The following is an 18747-nucleotide window of genomic DNA, read 5'->3' on the forward strand; positions in this document are numbered from 1 at the left end:
ATTTCATGGTCCATGATGTGTTTTTCATGGCCGTGAATTTGGTACGGCCCTAAGAATAAGCATTAGATACCACATTTTGAGCCATTTAGAAACTTAATTGAATTTTTAGCTTCAGTACACTCCATTATCTCCTTTATCTCTTTCACTCCCTGTTTCTAATTTGAAGCCAGTAGTGACTTGTCTATTTTAAATGTTGGCAACATATAAAATGTCCTGCAGCTAAGCTGGGGCACTCTCCATTGAAGGGTTATAACTTGGTATCTAAATTTATAGAAGGACCTATTACTGTGATTGTAGCTAATAGTGACTTTCAGTCTTTCCTTTATAAATAACTATTTTAGTATATAGGAACTGTCAGTCTGGATAGGAAAAATACCAAGCCTCACCCTACCTAGCCTGTTCTCACCGTGGGAAAACAGAAAAAATAAAAATATTTGTATTTATTTATTTATTTATTTAGATTTTTAAAAATACAAAAGGCACCTACTTGACCTTCTAGGCACCTGTGATTGATGTTACCAACAAAAATAAAATCAGTTAAAACTAACAGCTCACCCCACTGGCCAAACTTGACCACCAACAAAACTCCCCACCTCTGTGTAAGCCTTTGCCATCATCAAGACCCTTTCTCTCCAAAAGCTAGAGTTAAATAAAAAATCTTTTGCAGTGTGACCTGAAGGTCAGATAGGCTTAGAAGTAAGAAATGAAGTTCACTCTAGACAAGCCTGCCTGTCCCTTTAACAGGGAAAAAGGTCTTTTGTATAGACCTCTCATATGAACTGGTACAATTCTCTAAAACAGTGGCTCTCAACCTTTCCAGACTACTGTACCTGTTTCAGGAGTCTAAGTTGTCTTGCGTACCCCATGTTTCACCTCACTTAAAAATTACTTGCTTACAAAATCAGACATAAAAATACAAGAGTGTCACAGCACACTGTTACTGAAAAATTGCTTACTGTCTCATTTTTACCATATAATTATAAAATAAATCAATTGGAATGTAAATATTTTACTTAATTTCAGTGTACAGTATATAGAGCAGTATAAACAAGTCCATGTATGAAATTTTAGTTTGTACTGACTTCACTAGTGCTTTTTATGTAGGCTGTTATAAAACTAGGCAATATCTAGATGAGTTGATGGACCCCCTGGAAGGCCTCTGAGTACCCCCAGGGGTACATGTATCCCTGGTTGAGAACCACTGCTCTAAAAGGCACTCCAATACCTTGATGATAACTGCAATGTAAATACCTATGTCATAGACTGTATTTACAAATAATAACATAAAGTGGTTAATACTTTTTAGTTGGAATATCACGTAAAACCAGTGATGTTAATTGTTTTTATGTATGAGTCTTCCCCAAACTTTACAAGTTTTAAGAGCTTGATGTTTAAGAGGCTTCTGGTTGTTTAATTTTTAATTGATGCCTTTGGTTGTTTAAATTGTTTTTTTCAAAATGGCTAAGAATCTTGCTTGAGAATGCCCGTTGAGTATGTGCACCTGTTACCTTTATACCATTATGTGCAACGTAGTATAAAAATGTGTTTACAGTGCAATCGTGCAGCAGGATGGCTCCAATGTTTCAGCTGAAATATTTTACCTGGTATTATGCATAAAATAGGTCAAATTGAAGTATTTTTTTTTGCTCTTCAAATAAAATGTTTTAATTAATAAAATAATGTTCTGGCTCCTTAACAGTCAGTTGAGACATTTGGCATTTATTATTCTGGGTATGGGGACACAGGCAAAGATGTCAAACTGGGATAACAAAGGTACTTTTTTGGCTCCTCCCACATGTTTCTGCAGGCAATATGATGCGGCATTAGTGCAGTAAAACTTAGTTTTTATTCTGCACAGTCCTTGCCAATGTATGACACTCACACCACTAATTCCAGCGGGAGTTTGTAATGGGATTATATTGCACGATCGCTTGCTTGGGAATATAGTCTCCATTTAAAGGGAAGTGACTGTACTTCAGCGAAGTGTGATGAATGCCCTGCTTACCAGCCTAGTTAGTTCCCCTGAAGCTGCTTCCACTGGGTCTAGTTCTGGGTCCACTGTGCTGTCCCAGCACACACCATGCTGTGATGTCCTTGCTTCTGGGGAATCAACACTGATGCAGGCAGCCCGCCCACATGGGCTCAGATAAATTCCTGTTTCTTTCTGACAGAGCAGAGTTTCCACAGTTTCTCATGCCGTGTATGAAAGTCAGACAATATTTATTCAGTGGTGAGCTGACTCTATGCATGTGCAGGGCAATTCCCTTGTTGCTGTAGGATCATCATATGGTGCATGCTGGGTACAGAAATGGAGCCAGAGGCAGAATCTTCATGGGAGAGAACTTTTCTGCTGCATTAGTGTTTAGGGCCTGCCTTTCCTGTTATGTGATTTGCAGGTCTATAGGGAAGTGTGGCATTATAGTTGAATGGGTCTCCTTGCTGCTTTGGTTTGTTTTTATTTGTTTGGTTTTGTGGGGTGGATGTACTCTGAGTATGCCTGCAGAATTTAATAGTGATTAAAGAGCATTTTTAGTATATATTAGTAACTGAAATCCTGGACTGTCGCACAGGTGTAATTCATAAAGTTGTGTGCAAAAGCTGAAAATGGCTGAGAACTTAAATACTGGTTGGTAACTGATTGAAAAACCCAGTGATGATTGGACCTGATGATATTCTGCAAAAGGAGCTCTCAACCATGCTTGCAGTTGTTTCCATTGTTTCACACTGACACAACAGACAATCTGTGATGTTTGGGCTTATTGGTTGTGTTGTGTGGGTGGTTGTGTTGATTTGTGTCTAGTTGGGATTGTGCTGGGATATTGGTGTTTTTGTGTGGGTGGAAGTAGGGCACACGGACATGGTGGTTGGGCCAAATAATCCACCATCTGTGCAGTCTCCTTTAGGGAACCAGTGAAATTGTTACATACAAATTAACTGTAGAGTACGGTGGTGATTCGTTGAGTTACCTCTGATATCACAGTGGCTTAGGACTCTTGGCAAGGCATAGATACATGCCTTTATTGTAGCTGTACAACGAGTGTAATTAGTAAAGCCAAAATGGCTGCGAACTTAACAATTCGATGGTGACATACTGTGAAACCCGGTGATGATTCAGCCTGGTGATATTCTGATGAAAAAGAGCCCTCAGCCATGCTTGTGGCTGTTTTCATCACTTCACGCTCTACAGATATAATAGGCTCTAGGATGACACACCGAGTGACAATCTTTGGAAATCTAGTTGTATCGATATGTATTCTGTTTTCACTAATGTTTTTATAGTGTAAGGAACACATGAATCACAGTCTCTAAGCATAAGACTTTACAATAATAATATATGACTTCTGAAATTTCTCTTGCACCTTTTAACATGCTTCCTTTTCTCAAAAGTGGTCCCCACTCTAGATTCCTTCTCCAACTATTGAGATGTTAGCTTACAAAAGGAAAAAAAAAAGTCATCTTTTTTATTGTTTTTTAATGGAATGATATTTTTGTGGACTTGACCATATGATGAGATTACTGGTTCTGTGGATGAAGGGAAAGCAGTGGATGTATTGTTTCTTGACTTTAGCAAATCTTTTGACACTGTCTCCCACAGTATTCTTGTCAGCAAGTAAAAAAGTATGGGCTGGATGAATGCACTATAAGGTGGGTAGAAAGTTGGCTAGATTGTCGGGCTCAACGGGTAGTGATCAATGGCTCCATGTCTAGTTGGCAGCGGTATCTAGCGGAGTGCCCCAAGGGTCGGTCCTGGGGCCGGTTTTGTTCAATATCTTCATTAATGATCTGGAGGATGGTGTGGATTGCACTCTCAGCAAATTTGCGGATGATACTAAACTGGGAGGAGTGGTAGATACGCTGGAGGGCAGGGATAGGATACAGAGGGACCTAGACAAATTGGAGGATTGGGCCAAAAGAAATCTGTTGAGGTTCAATAAGGATAAGTGCAGGGTTCTGCACTTAGGACGGAAGAACCCAATGCACAGCTACAGACTAGGGACCGAATGGCTAGGCAGCAGTTCTGCGGAAAAGGACCTAGGGGTGACAGTGGACGAGAAGCTGGATATGAGTCAGCAGTGTGCCCTTGTTGCCAAGAAGGCCAATGGCATTTTGGGATGTATAAGTAGGGGCATAGCGAGCAGATCGAGGGACGTGATCGTTCCCCTCTATTCGACATTGGTGAGGCCTCATCTGGAGTACTGTGTCCAGTTTTGGGCCCCACACTACAAGAAGGATGTGGATAAATTGGAGAGAGTCCAGCGAAGGGCAACAAAAATGATTAGGGGTCTGGAACACATGAGTTATGAGGAGAGGCTGAGGGAACTGGGATTGTTTAGTCTGCGGAAGAGAAGAATGAGGGGGGATTTGATAGCTGCTTTCAACTACCTGAGAGGTGGTTCCAGAGAGGATGGTTCTAGACTATTCTCAGTGGTGGAAGAGGACAGGACAAGGAGTAATGGTCTCAAGTTGCAGTGGGGGAGGTTTAGATTGGATATTAGGAAAAACTTTTTCATTAAGAGGGTGGTGAAACACTGGAATGCGTTACCTAGGGAGGTGGTAAAATCTCCTTCCTTAGAAGTTTTTAAGGTCAGGCTTGACAAAGCCCTGGCTGGGATGATTTAGTTGGGGATTGGCCCTGCTTTGAGCAGGGGGTTGGACTAGATGACCTCCTGAGGTCCCTTCCAACCCTGATATTCTATGATTCTATATGTTCATTTCATACCAAAGTTATTTTCCATATTCTTATTCCATTATTATGGTTCCACACAGAGATTCTTTTTCTTATTGTCTTTCAGGTTTTATTTAAAAAAGAAAATTGAGTCTGGATGCCAGTGCTGGATTTTAGCAGCTGAAGATGGAGTAAGGTAATATAACATCATTTTAGTGGTTATTACTATAGTAAATGATGCTTTAGGGTGCTGAATAATAGCAAGTTTTAAAGGTAAATTGCAGGGAAACAGCTACACACATTGTATATGGTAGCTTCAACATCTCAAGCAATGAGGTTTTAACAACATCCCACAAATTCTGGATTTCAGTTTCAATGGCATTCTCATGCTGTGGACGTCTATGCTATTTGAATGCTGTGGATAATTCTTTATGCTTACCAGAGGCTTTGTTATGTTTGAAAATTTGCAGGGGTTAAATTTTTTTTTTTTAAAAAGTCTTTGTTGGAAGACCTAGCTTTGCAATCTTGTTCCCTCGAAAGGGCTTCCAGTCTGCTAAGTTCTCTCCTTTCCCTCCTTTCATTGCTCTTTGCACTCTCTCTTCCCCCATTATCCACCCTGCAAGGCGCGTTCTGTCTTTGCCTACTTCCCAAGCTGCCACAGCCTGCTCATCCTGGAAAGCACAGGGATAGCTTTAGTGCACGGGTGCTCAGAGGATGTTCCTTGGAGCACCAGTGTGTTTGCAGAGCTCTTTGAGATGGTCTACAGAATGAAACATTCTCACAAGCAAGTTATGAGAGAGTGAGAGGGAAGGCGGATTCATTATTATTGTTAGAGTAGCACCTAGAGACACCCCCCAAGATAGGGGCCTCACTGTGCTAAGCACAGTACAAACACACCATACAAGACAGTCCCTGCCCCACAGAGCTGACAGTGTAAATCACACAGCAGGCCAGTGGTAGAGATGGGAACAGAATACAGGTCTCCTGACTCCTAATCTAGTGCTTTATCCACTAGAGGACAGCAGAGCACTCTGTTGCGGAGTTCTGCATGGAATGAACAGGTTGGAGAACTGCTGTGCTGTACAGTGAGCTGTGGTCAGTAATGGTTTCCCTGCAGTTCCCCTGTCCAACTTCTGCTGTGTGGTGGTGTGGGCCCTTGTGTAAGTAGGGAAGCAAGCTTATTTGGAAGATCAGACTGCACCATCTGCCTCTACAGCAGTCAGTGAATCCATTCCCTCATGTGATAACTGGGGTCTGCCTGTATCAGAAATGTGTCCTGATAGAGACTGCTGGGGCAGTGATCTGAAAGCCTGGATAAGCGACCTATTACTGGTGTACATAAATCTGGAATTCAAATTGCTTGTGAATATTTTGAGCCAGGGAACTGAACAAATGCAAATACAATGCACAACTGCATGCTTCATTGGCTTATATGTAATTTTTCCCCCATAGTATATCCAGAATAGTTCAGCGAAAAATAATCTGGGAACTGTGCATGGATATGAGGGTCTTTCCAGGTTCTAAAAGGGGGCCTTTGTGGTGGTATTTGCCAGTAACAGGAAGCATTGCCAGACCCCTTAGCTTAGTAGCTATATGTGGATTAAAATGAATTGCAATAAAACAAGTGACTCGTTTCATCTTTACTTCGCCTTCTAATCATTGTCTGATACCCTCTGCATTAAAAGCATTGCCTGGAGCTATCCTGCACTGCCATCCAGTTCAGCAGTGCTTCTTACTGATGAAATTAGAACAGAGCATCACAAACCACTTGGGACCCCTATACATCCAGTCACAGAAATCTATAAGAAAAGGGGTAGAACAGCAAAGTCAGATGCATTTGGGACAGCTCTATGGGGACAGCATATTGTCCTAATGAAGTCTCTCTCACAGCTAAGGCCGTGATCCTGCAATGAGGTCCACATAAGCAGGTCCATACACCCATCTGAAGTTCATTTCAGGAGCCAAAGAGAAGATGCCTTTTAAAAATAAGTTTGAAAAGGTTTTGAAATGCAATACTAGAGTACACTTTTTGGTTTTTTCTTTTTCTTTTAATCTTTATTTAGCAGCTTTTGCATTAAAAAAAAATCTGAGCTCAGATTTAATATTAGATATAATATTACACACATTTAGCACCAGTTAACACTTTCAGTAATGTCTCCATGATACATGCCAGCTAAGCAGAATTTATGCCAATACTGTCCTCATTAAGGAGCAGTTCCTGCCTGTTGTTAAATCAGTTACTTGGGAGATGCCTCAGTAAAGCACCTGCCCTCATAAAGCACATCCTGAAGTAAGTGGAGTCCAGTACATTGTGATAGAAGGAAAGGGTGGGGGAGTAAGTAATTCAATAGGGGTGAAATCCTGGCCCTTTTGAAGCCAGAGGGGGCAGGATTTTGCCCTAGATTTCTTAAGTAGAACGGCAAGTATCTTTAAAACATTTGTCAACTATTTCAATACATCTTGAAGATTTCTAAATATAATGCACCTATAATGCTAAATGTTATTGCAGGTTACAAATTTTTGACAAACCATATTTAATAGCTTGCTCCTGTTCCCTTGTATCTCCGATCTCCTTTTTTTTCTGCCAGTACAAAGGGCAACATACATTGAAAACACAGAAGAGAGCATACACGTGCCTACTGCAGGGTTAAATGTGTAGTGAGCATAGCTGAATGGGTTTTTTATCCCTTTTTTGTATAACTTTGTCTGGTCCAAGCACCTAACGTTCTAGTACATTTCAGCTTTGTTTCTGAAGCATACAAGATGTACCACATGGAAAAGGTATTGTAGCTTAATAACCCCATCTCTGATGGGATTTTGAAGGATAAAAAGACCTTTTGATGCCAACAATTCAGCTGAATCAAAGAAGTAAGACAATGTCATAGGTGCATTGGCGCTCTACATATATACTATCGAATGAAGTAATCATGCTAAAGCGGGGACACAACAGAGTATGAGGCGTACGAACTAATATGTAAAAGAAAAGGAACATAGATGAAAAGCAATCTGACAAAACACAAACTGGACCAAAAGTGTCAGTTGCAGCTGATCTCACACACACAAAAGAAAATATTTAGTACTCTCTAGCTAATATCCCTATTGCTCAACCTCAGGTGGGTGACGGATGAGCTATCCAGAGTGCAGCAGGCAACAGAAATTAGAGAATGTTAAGGTGTCTAAGAAAGTAGTTTTTGCATTATTTAAAGAGAGGACACAAAATTGCATGGTTGCCCTGAAGCCACTTAGTAGGATGGAATAATGGAGGTAGTAATAGTTCCCAAAAAGCAAGAGCATTAGAAAAAAAGATGGGAAGGATTTCATGAAACATGTCAGACCTTGTTAAAGAGATATTATGTAACTTCATGACCCATAACTTGTCTACCCGTAAGCATCTAATTCTAGGTAAAATGACCTGATACGAAGTGTTGCTGAGAATCTGCAGTTCCCATTGACTTCAGTGAAATCTGGAGATGCTCAGCACTTCTGAACAACAGATCACTTTTATCTAGATGCCTAAATGTGGATTTAAATGCCTAGCTTTGGGCACCGAAATTCAAAAATGTGGCCATCCCCTTATCTCTAAGACTTTGCATGCAGAACACCTCATTTTTATGCAGAAGTGCAGTAACTGCATGTGTGGCTGATACCTGGCCTGAGGTACTTGACTTTTTAATAATACAGCCCAACAGGTCATTTCCATCTGGCTCTTACACTGCTAGTCCAGCTGAGATAACTAGTATTTTAGCAGTAGCAACAGATCTGAAAGGATGAATGTTAATACTCTAGAGATGAAATAATCAGACTGAGCAAGAGACTGAATGCAGAGGGAGAATGGCAGTGTAAATTCATGTCCTTACGTGGACATGGGCACCCGCTCCTGCCTGGACACGGCATTGCAGGGGACATTGCCTCTTGCACTCCCTCTGTTGGCCACGATGGTCAGTCCCAGCTAGTCCCTTCTGCAGACTGCCTTACTGGATCTTCTGTGGCTCGGCCCTCTGGCCAAATTTTTAACAGCTCAGTCCCTTTCCGGGGTTCAACTCTGAATAAAAAAAGTCCATTGCCCCACCTGGGCTTCTTCCTCAATCCCTGGTCCTGGCAGATCTTAGCTCAGGGCTCCTCTTCAGGGCCCCACCACCAGAGTTAATCCCACTCCTACATACAAAATGGCTGCCTAGGAAGGAGTACTGCGGGAAGTGATCTGGAGGTAATAGTGGATCACAAACTAAATATGAGTCAACAGTGTAACACTTGCAACAACAAAAAAGCAAACATCATTCTGGGAGGTATTAGGAGTATTTTAAGCAAGACACAAGAAATAATTCTTCTTTTCTACTGCACGCTGATTAGGCCTCAACTGGAGTATTCTTGTAGGCACCAAATTTCAGGAAAGATGTGGACAAATTGGAGAAAGTCCAGAGAAGAGCAGCAAAAATGATTTAAAGGTTGGAAAAAATTGAGTTTGTTTAGTCTGGAGAAGAGAAGACTGAGAGGGGACATGACAGTTTTTAAGTACATAAAAGGTTGTTACAAGGAGGAGGGAGAAATATTGTTTTTGTTAACCTCTGAGGATAGGACAAGAAGCAATGGGCTTAAATTGCAGCAAAAACAGTTTAGGCTGGACATTAGGAAAAACTTCCTGCAACTCTGTTTCCTGGCCACAGCCAGTCCCAAACTAATGGGCTCCAGGCCCTTGCCAGGGAGAGAGAACTCTCCCTACCTCCTGTCTCCTGGGTCTCCCGCCCTGTGCTTTCTTTGTTTGTTTTTTGGTGCAGCAGCCTTGTCCATGAGGCTATGACCACCACTTCCGTCATTCATTTTTAGCCAAGTTTTTAAAATTTATATCTTTTCATTCAGGAATGGTCTACACTGAAAAGTTACATTACCATAGCGCTGTCTCTCAGGGGTGTGAACAGTTCACACCCCTGAGAGATGTAGCTATGCCAACCTACCTCCCACAGTAGGCAGTGCTAAGTTGACAGAAGAATTCCTCCATCGACCTACCTAGTGCCTCTTGAGGTGGTGGATTAACTATAGCAATGGGAGAGCTGCTCCCCTTGCTGTAGTGAGTGTTTACAGTGGCGTATCTGCAGCGATACAGCCGTTCCATTATAAGGTTTTAAGTGTAGACATAGGCCACGTTTACATTACAAACTTTGATCAATGCAAGTTATGTTGACATAAAGCTGCTGCAGTTAATCGCTTATGTGCATGCATACTTGGCTCCTTGCGTCGGCATTGCATGTGTTCACCAGGACTGCTTGTGTCAATGCATAGTGCAGTGCACCATAGGTAAGTAACTCAGTGTGTAACCTGCCACTGTCCAGCCCTACTGTATTTTGGGAAGTTTTGGCAATGCATGGTTGGGCAGAAATGAGTCGTGCAGGGGTGACTGGGAGCAAGGGGTCAACATCCCAGCATGCAAGTATCTCCATCACAGAATGTCATCTATATTCCATAATTTTTGCACCTTTTTAAAAATTCTTATGAACCTGTGTGGTTCTTGCTCTCCGCCATCTCTGATGGAAGCATGGAGCCTGCACAGCTCTGCACTATTGTCATAAGCACTGCAAGCACAAGACGCATGATTCTCTGGTATTTGCAGAGCTGTAAGAAGAACCACAGCAGCGGGGAACATGATGATTTCTTGGAGGACAGATGGTTGTGGGACATAGTGAGAACCAATTCAAGGTTGTTGGTGGCATTCATGGAGCAGCTGCATATGGTGGAGCACTGCTTCCAGGCCTGAGAAACGAGTACTAGCTGGTGGGATAACATTGTAGTGCAAACTTGGGATGACAAGCCGTGGCTGCAAAACTTTTGAATGCGCAAGGCCATATTCCTGGATATGTGTGCTGAGATTGCTCCAGCGCAGAGACACCAGAATGACAGCTACACTGACAGTGGAAAAACAAGTGGCGATTGCACTGTGGAAACTTGCAATGTCAGATTGCTATCCCTGTTGATGGCAAACCATCTTGGAGTTGAAAAATCCACCATGAGGGCCATTGTTATGCCAGTATGCAGGGCCATTAATTGCCTCCTGCTATGCAGGACTGTGACTCTCTGCAATATGCAGGACATAGTGAATAGATTTGCAGCAGTGGGGTTTCCAAACTGCGGTGGGGCAGTAGACAGCATATATATCTCTATTTTCACACCAGCCACCTTGCCATAGAGTACATCAACAAAAAGGGCTATTTTTCTACAGTTATGCAAGTGTTGGTGAAGAAACCCTGGTGATCCACTGACATCCGTGTTGGCTTGTCAGGGAAGGTGCATGACATTCTCATGTTTACGAACTCAGGACTTTTCACAAAGCTACAAGCAGGGACTCTTTTTCCTGACTGGCAGGTTACCACTAGTGATGTTGAAAAGCCAACAGTGATCCTGGGGGACCCAGCCTACCCCTTGCTCCTGTGGCTCATGAAACCATACACCAGCCAGCTTGACGGTACCAAGGAAAAATTTTACTAACAGCTCAGCAGGTGCAGAATGACAGCTGAATGCAGTTTTGGTAGATTGAAGGGACGCTGACATTGTTTACTCACAAGATTGGATCTCAGTGAAAAAAACCATCCCAATGGTTATAGCTGCCTGCTGTGTCCTGCATAATATCTGTGAATCAAAAGGGGAAAAGTTGCTTCCAGGGTGGAGGATAGAGGTGGAATTGCTGTCTGCTGAGTTTGAACAGCCAGACACAGGAGCTATGCTGCTCCAGGAAGCTTTAAAAGAGCACTTTAACAGTGAGCCACAGGAATGTATGGTGTACTGTGATACACCTGGCCCTGCTGTTTTGGGGCCTGTTAGGAATGGTGTGGTGCTTGGTGTACGTCTATGACTACAACACTGTCAATGCACGTATTAATTTTTCAGTGTTTGCTGTACATTTCTGATTATTACACTGTTTTTGTCACTGATCCTATGAATTGTGTCAAACTGTACTGTACCAAGTAAGTGGTGTTTTCCGAACTGCTAGGCACTCTGGGGCATATGCTGTGAACTAATAAAAGATTAATTATTTTCCAAATAGTATTTTATTCAGTAACAAAACCTGTGCAAGAAGTAGTCTGTGCAACTTAAAACCTTAATAAATTAATGGAACAGAACTTAACAAGTGGAAAGGACATTCATGTCCATTTTACCTGCACATACAGCAACACAATACCTGCAATACCTGCACAGGTCAGTGTATATGAAGCTGTGGTTGTCCTTAATGTTCCCTGGGGTGTTGTGATAGGGAGGAAGCCTCTGAGGCCATGTGGAATGTTGAAGGGGAGGGGAGTGTCGGGAGGTGCTGTAATGGAGTTCTCCATGGACTTCAGAGGTAGGCGAACCCGTGACTGTTGAACCTGTAGGCCCACAAGAGTCTGCAGCATCTGTGTTTGCTGCCCGAGAAGTCCCATCATGCACTCCCTCTCCTTTTCCTGCTGGGAATGCTGGGCCTTCCTCCTGTGTGCTCTTCCCTTCTCCAGGCTGTCTGCAGTGTTGATCCTTATGGTTTGATGCAGCACTGGCTCGCAGGATCTCATTAAACATGTCATCTCATGTTCTCTTCTTTCTTCTCCATATGTGGCTCAGGCATTCTGCAGGTGTGGAGGGGGAAGCCCTCAAGGCCACAACGGCATCAGCTGAAGCTAAAACACACAGAGGTACCATTGTCAATATAGTCACAATGGGAAGTGAGAGTTAAGATTCAGAACTCCCTTCCCTAGCTCCCCTAAAGTTTCAAACAAGACATGCTTATTGACACTTCTGCTTCAGAGTGCTTGTGCATAGCACCGCTCTCAGCACCTGCCTGGGTGTGTTCGGACCTCCAGGGCTGAGGTTGAATGAGGAGGGAATTACTCGGTTGCATGAAACTGAGTTGTCAAGGTTCCTTCCCCACTCTGAACTCTAGGGTACAGATGTGGGGACCTGCATGAAAAGCCCCTAAGCTTATTTTTAGCAGCTTTAGGTTAAAACTTCCCCAAGGTACAAACTATTTTACCTTTTGCCCTTGGACTTTATTGCTGCCACCACCAAGCATCTAACAAGTATATAACAGGGAAAGAGCCCCCTTGGAAACGTCTTCCCCCCCCCCCCAAATCCTCCCCAAACCCTACACCCGCTTTCCGGGGAAGGCTTGATAAAAATCCTCACCAATTTGCATAAGTGAACACAGACCCAAACCCTTGGATCTTAAGAACAATGAAAAATGAATCGGGTTCTTAAAATAAGAAGTTTAATTGAAGAAAAAGTAAAAGAATCACCTCTGTAAAATCAGGATGGTAAATACCTTACAGGGTAATCAGATTCAAACCATAGAGAATCCCTCTAGGCAAAACCTTAAATTACAAAAAGACACAAAAACAGGAATATACATTCCATTCAGCACAGCTTATTTTGTCAGCCATTTAAACAAAACGGAATCTAACGCATCTCTAGCTAGATTACTTACTAAGTGCTAAGACTCCATTCCTGTTCTGTTCCCGGCAAAAGCATCACACAGACAGAGAGAACCCTTTGTTCCCGCCCCCCCTCCAGCTTTGAAAGTATCTTGTCTCCTCATTGGTCATTTTGGTCAGGTGCCAGCGAGGTTATCCTAGCTTCTTAACCCTTTACAGGTGAAAGGGTTTTTCCTCTGGCCAGGAGGGATCTTAAAGGTGTTTACCCTTCCCTTTATATTTATACACGAGTATAGAGCAATAGCACTGGTTGCAGCACCGTTTTCCACAGGTGGTGGTGCTTTTAGCAGATATCTCACTCCTCAGGATAATAAAGGCAGAGAGAGCACAGCTGTTGCTGGTGTCCTGAAGCCACCCAGGCCTGCGTGCCACTAGCCTGTGTACTGCAGTGGTGCTTGTGTGCCTTATTTCTTTCCTTGATTGTTAATTTGCAATCCTCATTCCACCAAGGAACCAGATGTCTAAGTCGGGGGCAATTTGATGTTTCGTAGATGGCTGGATCTTTGGGCTTATGCCCAAATAAATTTGTTAGTCTCTAAGGTGCCACAAGGACTCCTTGTTGTTTTTGCTGATACAGACTAACATGGCTACCACTCTGAATTCTGCATTCTGTTCAGCATGAAAAGTGAACGAGAGATTTCCTGGAATTAAATGGAACTCTTGTATCAAGGAATTAAAACAGTTTGGATTGTTTAAATTTACTTCACTGAAAATCACATGGTTTTTATTTCCATTTATTCATTTTAATTGTAAAAATACTGCAGTATTTGGGTTACAAGTTTCCAGAACCCATCTGTTAAAAACTCCTATTTTATCCATAGATTCTGCAATAGGATTGCTAGTAGTATTGCAGTACTAAATGTTTAATTACAGCATATTGAAAGGATCAATACTTAATCCAAATCTACCTAAAGAGCACCTTCACAGTCAACTGTCTACCAAAATACTGTGACTGTTGGAAGCTCTGTAAATGGAACCCACCTAGGATTGTGTTTTTCTTGCAAGAAAGATTTCTGCTTATTTTGAGTTTTAGAATATGCCTTCTAGCAGCTTTTATTGGCAGTTGACTATGAAAGACCTGAAACTAGATTTCTCAGATATGAGTGCCTAATCTGTATTTAGGTATCTCCTTAAAAGTGACCTGATTTGCTGAGCACCTGCAGCTCACAGTGAAGTCAATGGCAACTGTCTGTTCACTGTGTCTGAAATTCAGGCCACTTTAAAATCTCAGATCAGAAAAGAGCAAGTCCCATTGACTTCAGTAGGATTAAACATGTGCTTAAAGTTAAACATATGTTTATGCACTGTCCTGAATTGGGGCTTATTGAGGTACCTCCAGAGTATTATGGATTTAGGTGGTTAACTTCAGTCACCCAAGCTTGAAAATTTTAGCTGTGCTTTTTTTATCACGGGGATCTCACATCACCCTCCTTTTGTGGATATGTAACTTTGCACATCCAACAACCTGCACATGCACTTTTCAAGTTCTAACAACCACTAACACACAGTTAGAGTTTGAAAAATGTGTGCCTGAGGCTTGGTCTATATGTGACCAACTTACTTTGGCATAACTACATTGCTCAGTGGTGTGGAAATTCCTGAGCGATGTAGTTAAATTTACCTAATCCCCAGTGTAAACAATGCTGTGTTGACAGGAGGACTTCTCTCATAGACATAGCTACCACCTCTCAGAGAGGTGGAATACCCATTGCAACGGGAGAAGCTCTCCTGTTGGCATAAGTAGTATCTTCACGAAGCGCTACAGTGATGCAGCTGCATCGCTTTAAGTGTAGACATCCTGAATGTTTCCATGTGCCATGTTGCATGCACAAAAAGGTCACCTCTTAAAAATCAAATCCTGATTGTTTGAAATAGACAATGAGTTCAAATATTGCTATCCCAAATATCACTTTTCAGAAGGATGATTGCTGTCACATGGAGGATCACAAAAGCCAACTTGAGTCAGAAACTTTTATTTCAAACTTTCTGAAAAATATGACTGAGCACAATGGGTTTTTTTGTAAATTCTGGAAATCTCTATTATTTTTGTTGGGTCAATCCCATATCTTATATAAATGTACTCTATTAGGATAAACCTATTGTGAGACATGATTTGCCAGATAAATGTAAACAATCTTACTGTAAACATTTTCTCCAATAATTCCCCTCCCCCCTTGAGAGCTCTTAATAAGGAAGAAAATCTGTCTCTGATCTAATCCATTTCTCAGTTCAAGAAAATTCTCTATTCCATAACTCCTTTCAGAACCTGCCAATGCTGTTCCTTGATTAGCTGAAAAAGATGAGACACGCTGTTTTCTCTACTCCTTTTCTTTGTATCTATCCCTCTATGTGGAACTGGAAATGCTTCCTTGTCATAAATATAAAGGGAAGGGTAAACATCTTTCTGTATACAGTGCTATAAAATCCTTCCTTAGTTAAGAAGCTAAGGTAACCTAGCTGGCACCTGACCCAAAATGACCAATGAGAGGACAAGATACTTTAAAATCTGGAAAGGGGGGAACAAAGGGTTGGTCTGTCTGTGTGATGCTTTTGCCAGCAACAGATCAGGAATGCAGACTTACAACTCCAGTTAAATTAGTAAGTAATCTAGCTAGAAATGCGTTAGATTTCCTTTTGTTTAGTGGCTGGTAAAATAAGCTATGCTGGGTGGAATGTATATTCCTTCTTTTGTGTCTTTTTGTAACTTAAGGTTTTGCCTAGAGGGATTCTCTATGTTTTGAATCTGATTACCCTGTAAGGTATTTACCATCCTGATTTTACAGAGGTGATTCTTTTACCTTTTCTTTAATTAAAATTCTTCTTTTAAGAACCTGATTGATTTTTCATTGTGCTTAAGATCCAAGGGTTTGGGTCTGTGTTCACCTGTACCAATTGGTGAGGATTCTTATCAAGCCTTCCCCAGGAAAGGGGGTGTAGGACTTGAGGGGGTATTTTGGGGGAAGATGTCTCCAAGTGGGCTCTTTCCCTGGTTTTTGTTTAAAACGCTTGGTGGTGGCAGCATATGGTTCAAGGACAAGGCAAAGTTTGTACCTTGGGGAAGTTTTTAACTTGGTAAGAATAAGCTTAGGGGGTCTTTCATGCAGGTCCCAACATCTGTACCCTAGAGTTCAGAGTGGGGAAGGAACCTTGACATTCCTCTTCTACACTCCTTGCCTCTGCCAGCCAAGGGAATGAGAGAGGGACTGATCATGAAATCCAGCTGTCCTGCATGACCATGTAGAACACTCCTATATGATCACAGGGTTGGCCCCAGATTTTGACATTGTTGTGTTATATGTTGTTTAAAGTTCTTTACAAATATACTGGAAGCATTAAAACTGTTGATTCAGGGTAGATGTAATTTGTATTTAGTAGTATTTTTGCAGACTTTACAGTTTGTAGAGATGGATCGATGGAGTTTAAAGGGATAAAAGGATAAAAATTGTCTCTTCATACAAAGAACATTCTTACATAGTAGAAAATGCAAACTAGTGTCTGCGTTGATGCTTGCTTGTCTGTGACTTCCTTAAGCACGGGAAATATTGACTGTTAGAAGAGATGCTGATCATGTCTCACTGCATGGTATGTGATACAGATTAAAACACACATGTCATGGCGACTGGCACTTTACAAAATGCCTTAGGTAGATAGATGGATGTACTTTAACTGCATCAGCTGAAAAACAAATTAATCTGTAGTTTGTTGCCCATAAAAATGAAGCTTGATTAAATAGATGCACTATAGATTCATGTTTTGGTATACTTTACCAATGGATAGAATGAATAGGAAAGGAATATGATCTTTTCATCTCAGCCAATAAAGATATTATTGGAAAAATATTCCAAGTATATTACTCTAAACTGTAGGAACAAGGATCTTGTAAAGAGATCTTCTCTTCAGTCGCAGGATTAATATAGCCCTTTTGTAATCAGATTAGATAAAAAGAGATCTAGCACCTATTCATTTATTAGCTTCATATTCCTTGTTGCTCACACTCATTTTTATCACAGTTTTGAGATGACCTATTTTGTTAAATGGCAGCTATTTATTGTTGGTAGGGCACAGGTAAGCCTTTGTTTAGCCCTCAGGCTCAACCAGAGTTTAACTGCTTGGAAATTGAAAGAGTGATATTACTATATAGAGTGTATATGAATACAAGTATCAATATATGAATGTCATCCTAGTTAGAAAGTGCACTGTGTGGACAGAGTTTAATGTACAGTATGTCTCGTAGAGGGTGATTATGTAGCTTACATCCTTGATGCATCTCACAGATTTATACTGGCAGGCTTAAAAAAGGGTCTTAGTTTAAATTATCTCACATTGCAGGTGACTGCATTAGGGGTGTTTTGAGAGCTTTCATAGTGTCTAGGTTATTTTGCCTTAGGCTCCCACCTTTCATTTCTTTTTATTTTCCTTCCCCTCTCAGAATCTCTCTCTCCCTCCCCAACCACCTCTCCTAATATGTTCTACAAGCAATTAGATAGCCAGAAGATTTTTTTTTTTAAACTGAGTGGTTGGTGACTATTCCAAGCCCATGAAGTCTTTGAGATTGTAAAATCCTTGGAAGGAAGCTCTGGAGAGAGTGACATGTCTTTTCTTTTTCTCTTTATAATTAATGATGACATAAATGTACTGAGTAGTTATTGTTCTGTTGTGAAAACAAGTACATGATGATCTCAGAGTCCTTCTGTGGAACACTGCCACAAAAAAGGAGAAACGCTGTCTATGGACTGAATTGTCAGTAGCTTGGAAGAGAAATGTTCTGTCAAAACAGCAGTGCTGTGAGTGAGAATCAAATATGATGGTAAAGAGTATAGTGCAGCCGTGTGCTAAAATGTGGGAGTAATTTTTCAGGTTTGTTTTTAAAGGAATATTGTCATCTTAACATTTACTAGTTGTAAATCATGTATATTTAGAATCCCTGTCCCAGGAACAGTTTCTGTCTGCCTTGTTTGTTTTTTATTTTGCTCCAACTTTTTTGTTTCTGGCCAGTAAACATAGTCTGTTGTTTCTGAAACCCGTGTAAACAACAGCTTGAGAGTGTACACATGTAGTATCACTGTCCTACAAGCCTGGGTTGCTGCCAGCTACAGGGCTTCTCCTGCAACACAAGGGGAGCAGCTCCAGGGGAAGCCATGGAAGATCAGTGAAGATGTACAGGCCTAAGGAATCTCCTGCTCTGAGATCTGGGGGAAGGTTACTGTTGTTGGACTGGGAGACACCCCCTTCCCACTGAGGGGAGAGAGAAACTGGAAACAACGGCAAACCTTCCCTCCTGCCTCCTTCTTCCCCCAAAGCTATTGTGGGACACCCCCTCAAAATGCTAGTTAGCAATGGCATGCTGAATACCAGTTTCATCCCGTAACAGCCTGGAGCTCTCTTTATACCTTTCCTGCAGAGTGAATGGGTAGGGGTCGTTTTCAGTATTTACCGATTCTCTCAGAAGATTTCTTGGGTTTTGACAACGCCAGTATTCAGATTTTAATAATTTTCATCCAAATTTTGGATTTTTGGGGCTCAGGAATTTTTCACAGCTAACGTAGGTGGGGCTGTGCTGAAGGGCCAGAGTCAAGAGGGGAGGAGAAGGCTGCACTCTGTGAGCACTGGCCCCCATGCCAGACAGAGCCCCCT

At 41.7% G+C, this 18747-nt stretch overlaps 1 protein-coding gene across 16 annotated transcripts in view; it reads left to right on the plus strand.

Annotated features, from left to right (window-relative positions):
• Window positions 1-18747, plus strand: part of INPP4A (inositol polyphosphate-4-phosphatase type I A) — a 198048-nt gene that overhangs the window by 75761 nt on the left and 103540 nt on the right. For all 16 annotated transcript variants that reach the window (XM_073352748.1, XM_073352666.1, XM_073352639.1 and 13 more), the window contains exon 2: window positions 4794-4862. The gene's annotated coding sequence lies outside the window, so the exon portion shown is untranslated. The remainder of the gene's footprint in view (window positions 1-4793; window positions 4863-18747) is intronic.

This window comes from Lepidochelys kempii, chromosome 1 (assembly GCF_965140265.1).
Source record: "Lepidochelys kempii isolate rLepKem1 chromosome 1, rLepKem1.hap2, whole genome shotgun sequence".
In the NCBI taxonomy this organism is placed as follows: domain Eukaryota; kingdom Metazoa; phylum Chordata; order Testudines; family Cheloniidae; genus Lepidochelys; species Lepidochelys kempii.